This window comes from Oncorhynchus keta, chromosome 12 (assembly GCF_023373465.1).
Source record: "Oncorhynchus keta strain PuntledgeMale-10-30-2019 chromosome 12, Oket_V2, whole genome shotgun sequence".
NCBI lineage: Eukaryota > Metazoa > Chordata > Actinopteri > Salmoniformes > Salmonidae > Oncorhynchus > Oncorhynchus keta.
Window position 1 is genome coordinate 50,696,666 of NC_068432.1, and position 17,529 is coordinate 50,714,194.

General features: G+C 49.9%; 1 pseudogene; it reads left to right on the top strand.

Moving 5' to 3' along the window:
* The window catches only part of LOC127906519 (WD repeat-containing protein 7-like), a 131,298-nt pseudogene that overhangs the window by 66,113 nt on the left and 47,656 nt on the right, over window positions 1-17,529 (top strand).

The window sequence follows — 17,529 nt, forward strand, 5'->3', positions numbered from 1 at the left end:
GATTCAGAGGGGTGGGGTTAAATGACTCCTCCACCTCTCTGATTCAGAGGGGTGGGGTTAAATGACTCCTGCACCTCTCTGATTCAGAGGGGTGGGGTTAAATGACTCCTCCACCTCTCTGATTCAGAGGGGTGGGGTTAAATGACTCCTGTACCTCTCTGATTCAGAGGGGTTAAATAACTCCTGCACCTCTCTGATTCAGAGGGGTGGGGTTAAATAACTCCTGTACCTCTCTGATTCAGAGGGGTGGGGTTAAATAACTCCTGCACCTCTCTGATTCAGAGGGGTGGGGTTAAATGACTCCTGTACCTCTCTGATTCAGAGGGGTGGGGTTAAATAACTCCTTCACCTCTCTGATTCAGAGGGGTGGGGTTAAATGACTCCTCCACCTCTCTGATTCAGAGGGGTTGGGTTAAATGACTCCTCCACCTCTCTGATTCAGAGGGGTTGGGTTAAATGACTCCTCCACCTCTCTGATTCAGAGGGGTGGGGTTAATGACTCCTCCACCTCTCTGATTCAGAGGGGTGGGGTTAAATGACTCCTGTACCTCTCTGATTCAGAGTGGTTTGGTTAAATGACTCCTGCACCTCTCTGATTCAGAGGGGTGGGGTTAAATGACTCCTGCACCTCTCTGATTCAGAGGGGTGGGGTTAAATGACTCCTCCACCTCTCTGATTCAGAGGGGTGGGGTTAAATGACTCCTGCACCTCTCTGATTCAGAGGGGTGGGGTTAAATGACCCCTGCTGGTGGGCTGGTACAGGGTCAGGCAGAGTGGTCAGGTGGGCTGGTACAGGGTCAGGCAGAGTGGTCAGGTGGGCTGGTACAGAGTCAGGCAGAGTGGTCAGGTGGGCTGGTACAGAGTCAGGCAGAGTGGTCAGGTGGGCTGGTACAGGGTCAGGGACAGGCAGAGTGGACAGGTGGGCTGGTACAGGGACAGGGACAGGCAGAGTGGACAGGTGGGCTGGTACAGGGTCAGGCAGAGTGGTCAGGTGGGCTGGTACAGGGTCAGGCAGAGTGGTCAGGTGGGCTGGTACAGAGTCAGGCAGAGTGGTCAGGTGGGCTGGTACAGGGTCAGGCAGAGTGGTCAGGTGGGCTGGTACAGGGTCAGGCAGAGTGGTCAGGTACAGAGTCAGGCAGAGTGGTCAGGTGGGCTGGTACAGGGTCAGGCAGAGTGGTCAGGTGGGCTGGTACAGAGTCAGGCAGAGTGATCAGGTGGGCTGGTACAGAGTCAGGCAGAGTGGTCAGGTGGGCTGGTACAGGGTCAGGCAGAGTGGTCAGGTGGGCTGGTACAGGGTCAGGCAGAGTGGTCAGGTGGGCTGGTACAGGGTCAGGCAGAGTGGTCAGGTGGGCTGGTACAGAGTCAGGCAGAGTGGTCAGGTGGGCTGGTACAGGGTCAGGCAGAGTGGTCAGGTGGGCTGGTACAGAGTCAGGCAGAGTGATCAGGTGGGCTGGTACAGGGTCAGGCAGAGTGGTCAGGTGGGCTGGTACAGGGTCAGGGACAGGCAGAGTGGTCAGGTGGGCTGGTACAGAGTCAGGCAGAGTGGTCAGGTGGGCTGGTACAGGGTCAGGGACAGGCAGAGTGGACAGGTGGGCTGGTACAGGGACAGGCAGAGTGGACAGGTGGGCTGGTACAGGGTCAGGGACAGGCAGAGTGGACAGGTGGGCTGGTACAGGGTCAGGGACAGGCAGAGTGGACAGGTGGGCTGGTACAGGGTCAGGGACAGGCAGAGTGGTCAGGTGGGCTGGTACAGGGTCAGGGACAGGCAGAGTGGTCAGGTGGGCTGGTACAGGGACAGGGACAGGCAGAGTGGTCAGGTGGGTTGGTACAGGGTCAGGGACAGGCAGAGTGGTCAGGTGGGCTGGTACAGGGACAGGGACAGGCAGAGTGGTCAGGTGGGTTGGTACAGGGTCAGGGTCAGGCAGAGTGGTCAGGTGGGCTGGTACAGGGTCAGGGACAGGCAGAGTGGACAGGTGGGCTGGTACAGGGTCAGGGACAGGCAGAGTGGACAGGTGGGCTGGTACAGGGTCAGGGACAGGCAGAGTGGACAGGTGGGCTGGTACAGGGTCAGGGACAGGCAGAGTGGTCAGGTGGGTTGGTACAGGGTCAGGGACAGGCAGAGTGGTCAGGTGGGCTGGTACAGGGACAGGGACAGGCAGAGTGGTCAGGTGGGTTGGTACAGGGTCAGGGACAGGCAGAGTGGTCAGGTGGGCTGGTACAGGGTCAGGGACAGGCAGAGTGGTCAGGTGGGTTGGTACAGGGTCAGGGACAGGCAGAGTGGTCAGGTGGGTTGGTACAGAGTCAGGCAGAGTGGTCAGGTGGGCTGGTACAGAGTCAGGCAGAGTGGTCAGGTGGGCTGGTACAGGGACAGGGACAGGCAGAGTGGTCAGGTGGGTTGGTAAAGGGACAGGGTCAGGCAAAGGTCAATAACAAGGAAATGACGACAGGAGCTGACAGGACGAACGCTGGTAAGCTTAACAAACGAGACGAACTGGCAACAGACAAACCGAGAACACAGGTCTAAATACACTGGGGATACTGGGGCAAACGGGCGACACCTGGAGGGGGGTGGAGACGAGCACAAATACAGGTGAAACCGATCAGGACGCAACGTTTATGTAGCCGTAATGAAGGCTTGATGAATACATATATATGGGACCTAAAACAGTGAAGTGCGACTATGAACCGGGGATTGGTTTTTAGACCTGTATTAGGCTGTGTAAATATTAGCACTGTATGTTGGTTTGTTTCACCAGACCTCCCATCCAATGTTAAGTTAGAAAGCAATAAGCTCAGACTTGGAGTGATAGTTCTTTAATTGCTTCATACCAGAACTGTCTCAGTTTCAAACCCTGATCAGCACTTCATCACTGTCGAAGTGCTTTCCATCGCAATGCATTACACACACACACACACACACACACACACACACACACACACACACACACACACACACACACACACACACACACACACACACACACACACACACACACACACACACACACACACACACACACACACACACACACACACACACACTGTATAAGTGCTTTCCATCGCAATGCAACAAGTCTCTCCCCCATATAGTCTCTGTGCCAGTCATCCATAGCAAGGCATTACTGCATTTGATTTAATGGTGTTTCACTTCAGATGGAGGGAGAGGGGTGGGGGAGAAGGGTGTGGGGTGTGGGGAGACGACTGGAGGGAGAGGGGTGGGAGACGACTGGAGGGAGAGGGGTGGGAGACGACTGGAGGGAGAGGGGTGGGAGAGGACTGGAGGGAGAGGGGTGGGAGACGACTGGAGGAGAGGGGTGGGAGACGACTGGAGGGAGAGGGGTGGGAGACGACTGGAGGGAGAGGGGTGGGAGACGACTGGAGGGGGAGAGGGGTGGGGGAGAAGGGTGTGGGGTGTGGGGAGACGACTGGGGGGAGAGGGGTGGGAGACGACTGGAGGGAGAGGGGTGGGAGACGACTGGAGGGAGAGGGGTGGGGGAGAAGGGGTGTGTGGTGTGGGGAGACGACTGGAGGGAGAGGGGTGGGAGACGACTGGAGGGAGAGGGGGACTGGAGGGAGGGGGGGGACTGGAGGGGGAGACTGCTGGAGGGAGAGGGGTGGGAGACGACTGGAGGGAGAGGGGTGGGAGACGACTGGAGGGAGAGGGGGACTGGAGGGAAGGGGGCGGGACTGGAGGGGAGAGGGGTGGGGGAGAGGGGTGGGAGGGAGACGACTGGAGGGAGAGGGGTGGGGGAGAGGGGTGGGGGGACAGATGGAGGGAGAGGGGTGGGGGAGACGGCTGGAGGGAGAGGGGAAACTGGTGGGGAGAGGGGTGTGGGGAGACGACTGGAGGGAGAGGGGTGGGGGAGGACAGATGGAGGGAGAGGGGTGGGGGGAGACGGCTGGAGGGAGAGGGGTGGGGGGGAGACGGCTGGAGGGGAGGGGTGTGGGGAGAGTGGAGTGGGGAGACTGGTGGGGGAGAGGGGTGTGGGAGAGGGGTGGGAGGGAGACGACTGGAGGGAGAGGGGTGGGGAGAGGGGGGGGGGACAGATGGAGGGAGAGGGGGGTGGGGGAGACGGCTGGAGGGAGAGGGGAAACTGGGGGGAGAGGGGTGGGGGAGACGACTGGAGGGAGAGGGGTGGGGGAGGACAGATGGAGGGAGAGGGGTGGGGGGAGACGGCTGGAGGGAGAGGGGTGGGGAGAGTGGAGTGGGGAGACTGGTGGGGGAGAGGGGGTGGGGAGACCGATGGAGGGAGAGGGGTGTGGGGAGACCAGATGGAGGGAGAGGGCTGGGGGAGACCGATGGAGGGAGAGGGGTGGGGGAGACCGATGGAGGGAGAGGGGGGGGAGGACAGATGGAGGGAGAGGGGTGGGGAGGACAGATAGAGGGGTGGGGGGAGGACAGATGGAGGGAGAGGGGTGGGGGAGGACAGATGGAGGGAGAGGGGTGGGGGAGGACAGATGGAGGGAGAGGGGTGGGGGAGGACAGATGGAGGGAGAGGGGTGGGGGAGGACAGATGGAGGGAGAGGGGTGGGGGAGGACAGATGGAGGGAGAGGGGTGGGGGAGGACAGATGGAGGGAGGGGGTGGGGAGACCGATGGAGGGAGAGGGGTGGGGGAGACCGATGGAGGGAGAGGGGTGGGGGAGACCAATGGAGGGAGAGGGGTGGGGAGGACAGATGGAGGGAGAGGGGTGGGGGAGGACAGATAGAGGGGTGGGGGAGGACAGATGGAGGGAGAGGGGTGGGGGAGGACAGATGGAGGGAGAGGGGTGGGGAGACCGATGGAGGGAGAGGGGTGGGGGGAGGACAGATGGAGGGAGAGGGGTGTGGGGGAGACCGATGGAGGGAGAGGGGTGGGGGAGACCGATGGAGGGAGAGGGGTGGGGAGACCAATGGAGGGAGAGGGGTGGGGAGGACAGATGGAGGGAGAGGGGTGGGGGAGGACAGATAGAGGGGTGGGGGAGGACAGATGGAGGGAGAGGGGTGGGGGAGGACAGATGGAGGGAGAGGGGTGGGGAGGACAGATGGAGGGAGAGGGGTGGGGGAGGACAGATGGAGGGAGAGGGGTGGGGAGGACAGATGGAGGGAGAGGGGTGGGGGAGGACAGATGGAGGGAGAGGGGTGGGGGAGGACAGATGGAGGGAGAGGGGTGGGGGAGGACAGATGGAGGGAGAGGGGTGGGGAGGACAGATGGAGGGAGAGGGGTGGGGAGGACAGATGGGGGGAGAGGGGTGGGGGGAGACAGATGGAGGGAAAGGGGTGGGGGGAGGACAGATGGAGGGAAAGGGGTGGGGAGGACAGATGGAGGGAGAGGGGTGGGGGAGGACAGATGGAGGGAGAGGGGTGGGGGAGGACAGATGGAGGGAGAGGGGTGGGGGAGGACAGATGGAGGGAGAGGGGTGGGGGGGGACAGATGGAGGGAGAGGGGTGGGGGAGGACAGATGGAGGGAGAGGGGTGGGGGAGGACAGATGGAGGGAGAGGGGTGGGGGAGGACAGATGGAGGGAGAGGGGTGGGGAGGACAGATGGAGGGAGAGGGGTGGGGGGAGACAGATGGAGGGAAAGGGGTGGGGAGGACAGATGGAGGGAGAGGGGTGGGGGAGGACAGATGGAGGGAGAGGGGTGGGGGAGGACAGATGGAGGGAGAGGGGTGGGGGAGGACAGATGGAGGGAGAGGGGTGGGGAGGACAGATGGAGGGAGAGGGGTGGGGGGGAGGACAGATGGAGGGAGAGGGGTGGGGGAGGACAGATGGAGGGAGAGGGGTGGGGGAGGACAGATGGAGGGGTGGGGGAGACAGATGGAGGGAGAGGGGTGGGGGAGGACAGATGGAGGGAGAGGGGTGGGGGAGGACAGATGGAGGGAGAGGGGTGGGGGAGGACAGATGGAGGGAGAGGGGTGGGGGAGGACAGATGGAGGGAGAGGGGTGGGGAGGACAGATGGAGGGAGAGGGGTGGGGGAGGACAGATGGAGGGAGAGGGGTGGGGAGGACAGATGGAGGGAGAGGGGTGGGGGAGGACAGATGGAGGGAGAGGGGTGGGGGAGGACAGATGGAGGGAGAGGGGTGGGGAGGACAGATGGAGGGGTGGGGGGAGACAGATGGAGGGAGAGGGGTGGGGAGGACAGATGGAGGGAGAGGGGTGGGGAGGACAGATGGAGGGAGAGGGGTGGGGGAGGACAGATGGAGGGGTGGGGGGGAGACAGATGGAGGGAGAGGGGTGGGGAGGACAGATGGAGGGAGAGGGGTGGGGGAGGACAGATGGAGGGAGAGGGGTGGGGGAGGACAGATGGAGGGAGAGGGGTGGGGAGGACAGATGGAGGGAGAGGGGTGGGGCCAGATGGTCCCCTGTAGGGACTGTGTTTTGGTATTTGCAGTCACGTAAGGTTACAACCTCCTAGGCCTTGTTATCTCAGTGGATATTACACGTTCATTTTCCTTGACAGCCGGTATAAAAATAATCAACGGCATAAAATAGAATTTTGGTTTCTGTTTTCACAAAAGAGATGGAATTAGAGAAAAACAGAGAAGGAGAAAGACCTTCACTATCATTTAAAAAAAAAGAGAAGCACAATCAACCTCCCTGAACTAATGGTTGTGTCTAGGACCCTTTGGTTTGTGTCTGGGATGCAGAGCGCCACGACTGTCTTAAGGGGAGCACTTAACAGTGGCCATTTTGAAAACCAGTCTGGTGTTTTTGAAAAGCATGAAGGCTAGATTGCAGTGGGAATGAACAGGGCAAATAGCAAGGGCTAAGCGGCCGGATGAAAAATGCATGCCTTTCTTCTGTCTCGTGGGGGTTTAATCTTGGCCCAGCCGCCGTCTAGCTTTCAGCCCAGCCAGCCAGGCAGGCTCTGCCGTCGAAGATATTGCTGGAGAGAAGAGAGAGAGAGAGAGGGAGAGAGAGGGAGAGAGAGAGAGAGAGGTAGAGAGAGAAGAGAGGGAGAGGGAGAGAGAGGGAGATGAGGAGAGAGAGGAGAGAGAGAAGAGAGAGAGAGAGAGGAGAGAGAGATAGAGGAACATAGTGAGAGTGGTTCTTCTAGACAATTAGACAGGGAAACACTCCTAACCACCTCCTCCTCCTTGGGTGTGATAACGGAGGGTCCCCAGGCTCGGCAGGAGTAGTGGAGGTGGTGTGTGTGTGTGTGTGTCTGTAGAGTGTTTCCCAGACCAGCAGCCTGCAGGGACCAGGGGTTAGTTAACGTGGAGCCTGGGCTCTTAGTGCTGTGGACCTGGGGGTGTTGGGATGGAGGCATTGCTCTGGGTGCTACCAGGGGAGAAGATGGAATGAGAGGTAATCCTCCCTCCATCCTGTCCTCTTTTCTCACTCTCTCCATCGCTTCCTGAGATTCACACATCTCCCTCAGCCTGTCAGGAGGTAGGTAGGTGCGTGCGTGCGTGCGTGCGTGCGTGCGTGCGTGCGTGTGTGTGTGTGTGTGTGTGTGTGTGTGTGTGTGTGTGTGTGTGTGTGTGTGTGTGTGTGTGTGTGTGTGTGTGTGTGTGTGTGTGTGTGTGTGTGTGTGTGTGTGTGTGTGTGTGTGTGTGTGTGTGTTGTGTGTGTCTGTGTCTGTGTCTGTGTCGGTGTGTGTCTGTGTCTGTGTGTGTCTGTGTGTGTGTCTGTGTGTGTGTGTGTGTGTGTGCTACCACTGGAAGTGGTCCTGTAGTGTTCAGTTTGTGAGAGTGAGGCGGTAGAAATGCTAAGATCCTGGCTGAATCTTCTTCACATACTAAATGCACTCAGTGTACGTTTCTTTTTGGATAAACATGTCTTGAGTGGAATATTATTGCTATATACATTATCATATTCTGTCATACATTATCATATTTTTCTGTTACATGCGATCATATTATTCTGTCATACATTATCATATTATTCTGTCATACATTATCATATCGTTCTGTCATACATTATCATATCGTTCTGTCATACATTATCATATTATTCTGTCATACATTATCACATTATTCTGTCGTGCATTATATTATACTGTCATACATTATCATATTATTCTGTCATACGTTATCATATCAGTTTGTCATAAGAACGCCTCCTCCCAGCTGCCCACTGCACTGAAGATAGGAAACACTGTCACCACTGATAAATCCACCATAATTGAGAATTTCAATGGGCATTTTTCTGCGGCTGGCCGTGCTTTCCACCGGACTACTCCTACCCCGGTCAACAGCACTGCACCCCCCACAACAACTCGCCCAAGCCTTCCCCATTTCTCCTTCTCCCAAATCCGTTCAGCTGATGTTCTGAAAGAGCTGCAAAATCTGGACCCCTACAAATCAGCCAGGCTAGACAATCTGGACCCTTTCTTTCTAAAATGATCTGCCGAAATTGTTGCCACCCCTATTACTAGCCTGTTCAACCTCTCTTTCGTGTCGTCCGAGATTCCCAAAGATTGGAAAGCAGCTGCGGTCATCCCACTCTTCAAAGGGGGGGACACTCTTGACCCAAAATGCGACAGACCTATATCTATCCTACCATGCCTTTCTAAGGTCTTCGAAAGCCAAGTCACCAAACAGATTACTGACCATTTCGAATCTCACCATACCTTCTCTGCTATGCAATCTGGTTTCAGAGCTGGTCATGAGTGCACCTCAGCCACGCTCAAGGTCCTAAACGTTATCTTAACCGCCATCGATAAGAAACATTAGTATTCATTGATCTGGCCAAGGCCTTTCGACTCTGTCAATCACCACATCCTCATCGGCAGACTCGACAGCCTTGGTTTTTCAAATGATTGCCTCGCCTGGTTCACCAACTACTTCTCTGATAGAGTTCAGTGTGTCAAATTGGAGGGTCTGCTTTCCGGACCTCTGGCAGTCTCTATGGGGGTGCCACAGGGTTCAATTCTTGGACCGACTCTCTTCTCTGTATACATCAATGAGGTCGCTCTTGCTGCTGGTGAGTCTCTGATCCACCTCTACGCAGACGACGCCATTCTGTGTACTTCTGGCCCTTCTTTGGACACTGTATTGACAACCCTCCGGGCAAGCTTCAATGCCATACAACTCTCCTTCCGTGGCCTCCAATTGCTCTTGAATACAGGTAGGGCTGGATGCATGCTCTTCAACCGATCGCTACCTGCACCTGCCCGCCTGTCCAGCATCACTGCTCTGGACGGCTCTGACTTGGAGTACGTGGACAACTACAAATACTTAGGTGTCTGGTTAGACTGTAAACTCTCCTTCCAGACCCATATCAGACATCTCCAATCCAGAGTTGGATCTGGAGTTGGCTTCCTATTTCGCAACAAGGCATCCTTCACTCATGCTGCCAAACATACCCTTGTAAAACTGACCATCCTACCAATCCTCGAATTTGGCGATGTCATTTACAAAATAGCCTCCAATACCCTACTCAACAAATTGGATGCAGTCTATCACAGTGCAATCCGTTTTGTCACCAAAGCCCCATATACTACCCACCATTGCGACCTGTACGCTCTCGTTGGCTGCCCCTCGCTTCATACTCGTCGCCAAACCCACTGGCTCCATGTCATCTACAAGACCCTGCTAGGTAAAGTCCCCCCTTATCTCAGCTCGCTGGTCACCATAGCATCTCCCACCTGAAGCACACGCTCCAGCAGGTATATCTCTCTGGTCACCCCCAAAACCAATTCTTTCTTTGGCCGCCTCTCCTTCCAGTTCTCTGCTGCCAATGACTGGAACGAACTACAAAAATCTCTGAAACTGGAAACACATCTCCCTCACTAGCTTTAAGCACCAACTGTCAGAGCATCTTACAGATTACTGCACCTGTACATAGCCCACCTATAATGTAATTAATTAATTTTGCTCCTTTGCACCCCATTATTCTTATTTCTACTTTGCACATTCTTCCACTGCAAATCTACCATTCCAGTGTTTTACTTGCTATATTGTATTTACTTTGCCACCATGGCCTTTTTTTGCCTTTACCTCCCTTATCTCACCTCATTTGCTCACATCGTATATAGACTTGTTTATACTGTATTATTATATAATACTGATAATTAATTCTGATACGGCCTGAATCTTTTAAGTCTCTTTTGTTTGGCATTTTGGTCCAACAATGTCAGTTTCCAGAATAATAATCAGAATAATTGTTTATACTGTATGTTTGTTTTACTCCATGTGTAACTCTGTGTCGAACTGCTTTGCTTTATCTTGGCCAGGTCGCAATTGTAAATGAGAACTTGTTCTCAACTTGCCTACCTGGTTAAATAAAGGTAAAATAAATAAAAATAAAAATAAATAAGAATTACCATATTATTACATTACATTCTATTATTCTGCTATAAATTATCATATTATTGCAATATACATGATCATATTATTGCTTTATACATAATCATATTATTATGTCATACACTATCATATTGCGTTATGCGTTAGCATATTATTATGGTAAACATTATCACATTATTGCGGTATAAATTATCATATTATTGTGTTATACATGTTCATATTATTCCTTCATGCATTATAATATTATTGCGGTATACATTATCATATTATTGTGTTATACATGTTCATATTATTCCTTCATGCATTATAATATTATTGCGGTATACATTATCATGTTATTGCAGTATACATGATGATATTATTGCTGTATACATGTTTATATTGTTGTTTAATACATTATTGTGTAATACATTATCATATTATTGCATTATACATGGTCATATTATTGCGGTATACATGATCATATCATCGCGTATAGATGTAACATTATCACTTGATACATTATCACATTCTTGCATTATACATTACCATATTATTACTTCATACATGATCATACTATTGATGTATACATTATCGTACTGTTGCTTTATAAACTCTGATATTATCACTTCATACATTACCGTATTAGTGTTTTATACAGCACCATATTATACGTTTGATACCTTATCATATTGGCAATTTATACATGACCATATTGGCACGGAATACATTATCATACTATTGCAATACGCATGATCACAGCGTTGGTTTTTGTACATTATCGTTTATACATTGTCATATTATCACTTTATTCATTATCTTATTCTTGCTTTATACATGATCATATTGTTTTATACATGATCATATTATTGCTTTATACATTGCCATATTAGTGTTTAAAAAACATTATCATATTGCTTTTTTGCATTATCATATATTTTTACATTATCATGGAAGTGGTGCAGGTGCATCAGTGTGATACTAGGGTTCCCTTTATTTGATCATGTCTGCAGATGCTAAAAGAGGATATTGGGTTGCGGTGGTGGTAGTAGTGGTGATGGTAGTAGTTAGTTAGTGGTTGTGGTGGTGGTAGTGGTGGTGGTAGTATTTAGTTGTAGTGGTGGTGGTGGTGGTGGTAGTATTTAGTTGTAGTGGTGGTGGTGGTAGTATTTAGTTGTAGTGGTGGTGGTGGTGGTGGTAGTATTTAGTTGTAGTGGTGGTGGTGGTGGTAGTATTTAGTTGTAGTGGTGGTGGTGGTAGTATTTAGTTGTAGTGGTGGTGGTGGTGGTGGTGGTAGTATTTAGTTGTAGTGGTGGTGGTAGTATTTAGTTGTGGTGGTGGTATTTAGTTGTAGTGGTGGTAGTATTTAGTTGTAGTGGTGGTAGTAGTTAGTGGTGGTGGTGGTGGTAGTATTTAGTGGTGGTGGTGGTGGTGGTAGTATTTAGTGGTGGTGGTGGTAGTATTTAGTTGTAGTGGTGGTAGTAGTTAGTGGTGGTGGTGGTGGTAGTATTTAGTTGTAGTGGTAGTATTTAGTTGTAGTGGTGGTGGTGGTAGTATTTAGTTGTAGTGGTGGTAGTAGTTAGTGGTGGTGGTGGTGGTAGTATTTAGTTGTAGTGGTGGTGGTGGTAGTATTTAGTTGTAGTGGTGGTAGTAGTTAGTGGTGGTGGTGGTGGTAGTATTTAGTGGTGGTGGTGGTGGTGGTGGTGGTATTTAGTGGTGGTGGTGGTGGTAGTATTTAGTGGTGGTGGTGGTGGTGGTATTTAGTGGTGGTGGTGGTAGTAGTTAGTGGTGGTGGTAGTGGTAGTATTTAGTTGTAGTGGTGGTGGTGGTAGTATTTAGTTGTAGTGGTGGTAGTAGTTAGTGGTGGTGGTGGTGGTAGTATTTAGTGGTGGTGGTGGTGGTGGTAGTATTTAGTGGTGGTGGTGGTAGTATTTAGTGGTGGTGGTGGTAGTATTTAGTTGTGGTGGTGGTAGTATTTAGTGGTGGTGGTGGTAGTATTTAGTTGTAGTGGTGGTAGTAGTTAGTGGTGGTGGTGGTAGTATTTAGTTGTGGTGGTGGTAGTATTTAGTGGTGGTGGTGGTGGTAGTATTTAGTTGTGGTGGTGGTAGTATTTAGTTGTGGTGGTGGTAGTATTTAGTTCTAGTGGTGGTGGTGGTAGTATTTAGTTGTGGTGGTGGTAGTATTTAGTTGTAGTGGTGGTGGTGGTAGTATTTATTTGTAGTGGTGGTGGTGGTAGTATTTAGTTCTAGTGGTGGTGGTGGTAGTAGTTAGTGGTGGTGGTGGTAGTATTTAGTTGTAGTGGTGGTGGTGGTAGTATTTAGTTCTAGTGGTGGTGGTGGTAGTATTTAGTTCTAGTGGTGGTGGTAGTATTTAGTGGTGGTGGTGGTAGTATTTAGTTGTAGTGGTGGTGGTGGTAGTATTTAGTTGTGGTGGTATTTAGTTGTAGTGGTGGTGGTGGTAGAATTTAGTTGTAGTGGTGGTAGTATTTAGTTGTGGTGGTGGTAGTAGTTAGTGGTGGTGGTGGTGGTGGTGGTAGTAGTAGTGGTGGTGGTAGTAGTAGTGGTGGTGGTAGTAGTAGTGGTGGTGGTAGTAGTAGTGGTGGTGGTAGTAGTAGTGGTGGTGGTAGTAGTAGTGGTGGTGGTGGTAGTATTTAGTTGTAGTGGTGGTGGTGGTAGTATTTAGTTGTTGTGGTGGTAGGTGGTGGTGCTGGTAGTAGTAGAAGTGGTTGTGGTAGTAGTTAGTTGTGGTGGTTATGTTGGTAGTGGTGGTGGTGGTAGTAGTAGTGGTGGTTATGTTGGTGGTGGTGGTGGTAGTAGTGGTAGTGGTGCTGGTAGTAGTTGTGACGACCCTCCCACTCTGTCTGCCGTATTCTCTCTTTGTTCTTGTTTCCTTATTAGGATGCTGGTGGGCGGAGTTGGGAGGGAAACACCTACATGGGAAACACCTGGGCCAGGTGTCTCCCAGGATAAATAGACCTCTTCCACATTCATGGAAGAGACTCTCTCCATGCAGACACCTTTTGTAGATTGTGTTGTGGTGGTAGCCTTTTTGTTTGTTTGCTTTGGCACCTTTCATCACCCTGGCAAAACACTCACTTACACTACTGATTACTGTATACTTAGTGGTATAGTATTGGTGGTGGTGGTGGTAGTAGTGGTAGTAGTGGGTGTGGTAGTGGTGGTGGTCCCTTTAGTAGTGGTGGTGGTGGTGGTAGTAGTAGTGTCGGAGTGGCATTGACTAAAATACAGAAGAATAGAATACAGTATATACATATGAGATGAGTAAAACAGTATGTAAACATTATTAAAGTGACTAGTGTTCCATTATTAAAGTGACTAGTGTTCCATTATTGAAGTGACCAGTGATTTCATGTCTATGTATATAGGGCAGCAGCCTCTAAGTTGCAGGGTTGCGTAACTGGGTGGAAGCCAGCAAGTGCACAGCATATGTGGGAAGTCCTTCAAGATGGTTGGAAAAGCATTCCAGGTCAAGCTGGTTGAGAGAATGCCAAGAGTGTTCAAAGCTGTCATCAAGGCAAAGGGTGGCCATTTGAAAACCAGACAGTCTAACCAGATGGGATAGGGCAGTGTGCAGTGAGATGGCGATTGCATTGTCTGTGGATCTATTTTCCCGGGAAGCAAATTGAAGTGGGTCTGGGTGTCAGGTAAGGTTGAGGTGATATGATTTTTAACCAGCCTCTCAAAGCACTACATGATGACAGACGTGAATGCTTTCTTGGGTACAGGAACAATGGTGGACATATTGAAGCAAGTGGGGACAGCAGACTGGGATAGGGAGAGATTAATTATGTTCTTAAACATTCCAGGCAGCTGGTCTGTGCATGAGGACACGGCTAGGGATGCTGTTTGGGCCGCCTTGCAAGGGTTAAGAAGGAGGTGGAGAGCGCGGAGTCCTTGGTAGCGGGCTGCGTCGGTGGATCTGTGTTATCCTCAAAGCGGGCGAAGAAGGTGTTTAGCTTGTCCAGGATCAAGACGTCAGTCTCCGCGACGTGGCAGGTTTTCCCATTGTAGTCCGTGATTGTCTGTAGACCCTGCCCCATACGTCTCATGTCTGAGCCATTGAATTGCGACTCTTCTTTGTCTCTCTACTGACGTTTAGCCTGTTTGATTGCCTTACGGAGGGAATAACTACACTGTTTGTATTCAGCCATATTCCCAGTCACTTTGCCATGATTAAATTTGGTTGTCATGTTCTATCCTTTCCAGTTTTGCCCCCTGGTCTTGCTGCCATCTATCCATGGTTCCTGGTTAGGGAAGGTTTTAATAGTCAGAGTGGGTACAACGTCTCCTATACACTTTCTGCCATCTATCCATGGTTCCTGGTTGGGGAAGGTTTTAATAGTCAGAGTGGGTACAACGTCTCCTATACACTTTCTGATGAACTCCATATCCGTATCCGTCAATGTTATTCTCAGAGGCTACCCAGAACACATCCCAGTCCGCGTGATCAAAACAATCTTGAAGCGTGGATTCTGATTGATTGGTCAGACCAGCATTGAATAGTCCTTAGCACGGGTACTTCCTGTTTGAGTTTCTGCCTATAGGAAGGGAGGAGCAAAATGGAGTCGTGATCAGTTTTGCCAAAGGGAGGGAGGTGGGAGGGCCTTGTAGGCATTTCGAAAAGTTGAGTAGCAGTAGTCCAATGTTTTACCAGAGCCGAGTACTACAGTCAATGTGTTGGTTGAACTTCGGTTGCGTTTTCCTCAAATTTTCTTTGTTAAAACCTCCAGTTACAATAAATGCAGCCTCAGGATATGTGGTTTCCAGTTTGCATAAAATCTTGTGTAGTTCTTTGATGGCCGTCGTGGTATCGGCTTGTGGGGAAATATACACGGCTGTGACTATAACCGAAGAGAATCCTCTTGGGAGGTAATATGGTCTGCATTTGATTGTGACGTATTCTAGTTTGGGTGAACAAAAGTACTTGAGTTTCTGTATGTTATCACAATCACACCATGAGTATCATGAAACATACACTTCTTTTTCCCGGAGATGTCTTTATTCCTGTCTGTACTGAGAACCCAGCTGGCTGTATGGAAGGGGACATATCTAGTGAGAGACATGTTTCTGTGAAGCAGAGTATGTTACATTCCTTAATGTCTCTCTGGGAAGAATATTCTCACCCTGAGCTCGTCTACTGAGCATGAGCGAGTAATATACTGGGTGTGGAAGCGGTGGATGATGTTCACGCCTCCTGAATCGGAGTAGTGAGAAGTCCACTCCCAATACCTCTTCTCCGCCGACGGCATCTTGAAGCAGTCTCTGGTAAATTGCCCTGGGAGGTACGAACAAGGGATCCAATTGAGGAAAGTCGTATTCCTGGTGAGTTACCGCCACTCTGATATACAAAAGTTATTTCTGACTGGGCTAATAATGTAAGAAATAACACACACAAAAAAAAGGAATACTGCAAAGTGGCTAAGGAGCTAGAAGCAGAGCTGCCATACCTGTCTGTTTTACAAGTACTCCATGAAAAGGGCTCCCTTTTTATTCCTGGCTCCCTTTTTATTTCCTGTTCCAACAGGTTGTTTGGATAGGGCAGTGTGCTGAGATGGCGTCACTGGTTTTGACATTTGAGTGAGGGGGCCCCTCCAGCGGTCAGGCTAATCCCCATAAACTTCAGTGGCAAGAGAAGATCCCTATTTTCCCACTTTGGTTTACTTTTTTATTGTTCTGTTTTTTTCGTTCATTTTTATTTCTCCGTTATTTTACCAGGCAGTTGACTGAGAACACGTTCTCATTTGCAGCAACGACCTGGGGAATAGTTACAGGGGAGAGGATGGGGATGAATGAGCCAATTGTAAACTGGGGATTATTAGGTGACCGTGATGGTTTGAGGGCCAGATTGGGAATTTACCCAGGACACCAGGGGTTTCCCTATTTTTAGGTTCATGATAAGCAGCCTGTTACAGGGTTTCTTTGGTTTATATCAATGCATCATCGGGAATTTAAGGTCATAAGTGTGAATGTAAACGGACTGGGGAGTGCCATCGAGAGATGTATAGTATAGCAAAGATGAATCGGGAGAGTGTTGACATACTATTCTAGCAGGAAACTCACTTCTCCTAAACACGAGAACAGGATACAGGAATAACTTGTTTTTTCTTCTTCTAAAACGGGTAGAATCTTCATCCCAAATTCAGTTAATTTTGTTAGGGGATTTTTAAAATATATTTTCCAATAAAAATCTGCCATAAAAAGAAAGCAATACAAACAATGACATTCATTGTACTGTTGAATGAGATGGCCAATTTAGAGGACAAAACAAAACTTAACTCACACATACACAAAATAAAACTAAATCCTATTAGGTCGTACATGTATAAGAAGACAGCATATAGTCATTACAAGCAGTGTAGTTAAGCATGATTTTAAACCCAAAGTTGGAAAAGCACAAATCAAAATAGGAAAATTAGCCTGGTTGCTAAAATAAATATCAATAAGATATGATAGGATTTAGGACTCTGTGGCAAGAGAAGATCCTCTTACAGTAACTTTCGGCGCTGACAGAGATGGCCGCCCCGCTTCGCGTTCCTAGGAAACTTTTTTTTTACATGTTATTTCTTACATTGGTACCCCAGGTCATCTTAGGTTTCATTTCATACAGCCGGGAGGAACTACTGAATATAAGAGCAACGTCAACTCACCATCAGTACGACCAGGAATATGACTTTCCCGAAGCGGATCCTAGGTTCTGCCTGTCACCCAGGACAACGGAATGGATCCCAGCCTGCAACCCAAAACAAAGACGTCGTAAAATCAAAATAGGAAAATTAGTCTGGTTGCTAAAACAAAACCCAATAGGATATGACAGGATTCCAGGATGCTTGATGTTTGATGCTGCTTGGGAATATACTTTTAAATATACTTTTAGCTTTTAGCCCGCAACACTGAATACTTCAGGTTAAACTGATTTTTTTCATGTACAGTACAGAGAGGCACAGGCTTACGGATTGTAGGATCAGGCAGAGTGATTTATCAGATCATAATGGAGTTTACCTTACTCTACACCCTGATAGCAAACCAAGAAATCGTATTCTATGGAGACTTAACAAAAGCATGTTGAATGATCAAGCATTCAAGGAATCAATAAAACAGAATTGAATGTCTATCTGGAGAATAGATAAAGGGGAAGTCCTGCCATACCGCTGCGAGATGAATCGAAAAGGCGGTTATTCCCGAGGGAAGATGTTTAGCCACATCAACTCTCAAGAAACGATTAAAGCACAGAACCCCTGAAATTACAGGAAGAGAAGATCTATTTAGTCATTTTGGACTTTTTATGTTGCTTGAGATT